Source organism: Nicotiana tabacum, chromosome 21 (genome assembly GCF_000715075.1).
Source record: "Nicotiana tabacum cultivar K326 chromosome 21, ASM71507v2, whole genome shotgun sequence".
NCBI lineage: Eukaryota > Viridiplantae > Streptophyta > Magnoliopsida > Solanales > Solanaceae > Nicotiana > Nicotiana tabacum.
The window spans coordinates 85,228,443-85,231,495 of NC_134100.1; the positions used below are offsets into that span (position 1 = coordinate 85,228,443).

At 34.0% G+C, this 3,053-nt stretch overlaps 1 long non-coding RNA gene across 1 annotated transcript; it reads right to left on the minus strand.

The window, feature by feature from the left end:
- Window positions 1-218: 218 nt before the first annotated feature.
- LOC107762584 (uncharacterized) lies at window positions 219-2,396 on the minus strand. Its single transcript, XR_012704534.1, has 2 exons — window positions 569-2,396; window positions 219-487 (listed from the first exon to the last, which is right to left on the minus strand). It is a non-coding gene; the product is annotated as an uncharacterized LOC107762584 (long non-coding RNA).
- Window positions 2,397-3,053: the final 657 nt, after the last annotated feature.

Here is a 3,053-nt window from a genome sequence, read left to right on the forward strand (position 1 = left end):
CCATAATTCTCTATCCCATTTTTTTCTCCTATTCCAATCCCAGCAGCCCAAATCTCATAATGTTTTTTCTAAGACCATGAAATACAGCTATTCCTTTCACACGATAATATTATCCTTTCTTTCTCATATCCCACTATGTTTGATTTTTGGGCTAATATCTATTTTCCTGATCAGTTAGCAGACTTTCATAACCCACAAGAAATCACCCAAAAATTAAGTTGAGAAGGAGAAGTACATGATTTATTGCTGGACTGAATGCCAATAGCATGTTCTTGTTTGTCACTAATGTTAGCTTGGTGATATAGAAGAATACATATAGAAACCAAATGGTCAAGGAAAGAAATTTTAAGGAGTAATACTCAAAGAAAGCCTCTCACGAACTGCTAATTCTTTCTTGAGTTGTTGCCTTCAATTCCATTGATATCTTCTTCACAATTTGAATAGGATAAGTCTGCATGATGAGATATTGAGTCCGCCATTTCACATCCTGAAAAGATATTCAAATCAGGGAAAAATACTGACGTAATAAACCAAAAAAATACTAAAGTAAGAAAAATCAGAAAACTACCATGAAAGTCACCAATATAGCTCCAATGTGAGTAAAACAGGATAGGAACCAATGGTATCTTCTAACTGTTAACGATGCTGCTTGACGCTATTTGCACAAAATCGAATCAGGCGATTTTAGAAAATTCTATTATGAAATGTATTATATGCATGTATAGAAGTTCTATTAGACTTATATTTGATATCCTTTAAAAGAAAGATATAGATGGCAAGTCCAAGCAAAAGATACACCTACTAAAACACACTTAATTCCATGATAACGGGAAAATGATATGACGAACCTTGGCATTACGAACAATGGCTTTGACAGCTTAAAACAATCACAGGAATAAAGCACATCAGGATGCGTATAAAAGCTATCAAAGCAGCAGAAATTTGAGAAACAAAAAACAGGTAACAGGAACCAAAAGAATAACTATTTAGTTAGAAGGAAGCTACATAGTTCTTCAGGAGCGATGATTTTCATAGATACATAATCGAATTGGCGAGCACACAATGATACCAACTTCCCCAGACTAAAATGAATAGCAAGCCTAGATCCAACCTTGAAAAATTATTTCACCACTAATATATGACTATAGGACTGAATAGGAGAAGAGAATAGATTATTAGAGTGTAGATTCATATACCATCCTTAGCCGTAAGCCCACCATTCACCCCGATTGGCAATAGAGTAATTGTCAAGAGTCACTAAGCTCCTTGACATATGATACCTTTGTTGAGATTACTTTTTAAGCACAAAATGCACACAGACAACAGTTATTATTGATATCACCAAATCCTTTTTGTCAAGTCAGATTGAGTCTCATTCTTAATACAGGTGAACTTTTACTACCGAAAAATAGAGAATTATTGCACATTATAGTTTCTGCATATGTTGGCAAAAGAATGTGAATTCATATCTTTTGTACTTCTATCAATTTGAAATTAAAGAATAGTTCTTGGTCTGCTGAAGACTCACGAAATGATGGGAAGAGTTCATAAAACATGGAGTATGTAAGTTGAACGTCAGAAGGCAAAGAGAAAAAGCTAAAAGAACGTAACCTGAAGCCCCATCAGTTACCGAACTACATCATATGCTCAGAACAGTACAAAACACTGATTTGACTCTTCCGCATAATTTTTTTTTATAAATGATCCCTGACAAAATTTCACAGGAAAAAATATAATCATCAATTAGACTGAAAGAGGCGATAAGAATATGGGCTTACTTGCAAGAGGGGTTGGCAAGTGGGAACCAATATTGTCCAAATACTTCCAATTGGAGATGGAGTAGTAGACCTTTTATGAGTCAAGGCTTCGACTTGTAGGAATCACACACACACTTATACATATGAACGGGAAGACTTACAATTGGGAGAAAACACAGTGAGAAAATTCCCTACGCACGTGAGGAAGAAAGACAAGACTCTGATTTGCTTCGAAAATGCGTGATTTCTACAAAGAGATTACCTTCAACTTTGGGGGTGATTTGTTCCGTTTGTCGAAATTTCAGGCCGTCCGAACTGGTCTTGAAGCAGATGCATCTTTGGCCGGTGACGACGGTGAAGGCTTCATAACTTGCGGCGAATCGGCAATAGATGGAATCATTGCGCTTTGAACGGACGTTGGCAGAAGAGAAGAAACGCTTAGTTTAGGTCTTTCAGTGTGGTTTTGGTGTCCCTTCGGATACATGCGATAAATGTTAGCAGTTAATGTGTAAATACCGTAATACAGAAAGTTTAAAATTGATGGGAAAATATCAAAAAATGACAAAGTAGATAAATGGGGATTCTGACGGGAGAGTTGTGCCAGATCACCGGGCTATGTCCCTCAATTATATAGATACATAGATAGTTCTCGAGTTTAACTTACCCCCGTATGGCAAGAGATTTTGACAAATTTTTTCCAATTTTTTTTAGGCAAATACTTATAGATTGTATTCATATTTTGGTAAATTTTTAAATCTCAAAACCAACTCAAGAGTTGTTTTTGGCCCAAAATATTAACGTTTGCTTTTTAAAAAAAAATAAATATTGCCCTAAACTTTATATTTTATAAAAAATCTCACTTTCTATTATTATGACTCAACTAATCCATATCTACCCACTTTTCCCTCATTAAACTCACACGGTTTTGCCCTTCTCTATAAACAGAAAAAAACTTTCTCCATAATTATTGTGCCAATCTGTGGCAATCCACTGTAAAGACAAAATTTGAAGGTAATTTGCTAAAATCTGCTAATATTTGTATAAATTTTCTTCAGATTTATTTCACTTGTTTTGTATGAATTTTCTTCAGAGTTGTTGGGTATTTTTGATAGTTTTTAAAACTTATGAGTATAAATCACAATTCATGTTTTTTTTTTAAAACATGTGAAATATATTTTGAAATATTATGTCCAATCAGAGACTTTATTTTCCTTTTCAGAAAAACATAAAAATCATAATTCAACTAAAATTAAGAAAGAAGAGAGAAATATCAATTCTTACATATTCCTATTTAGG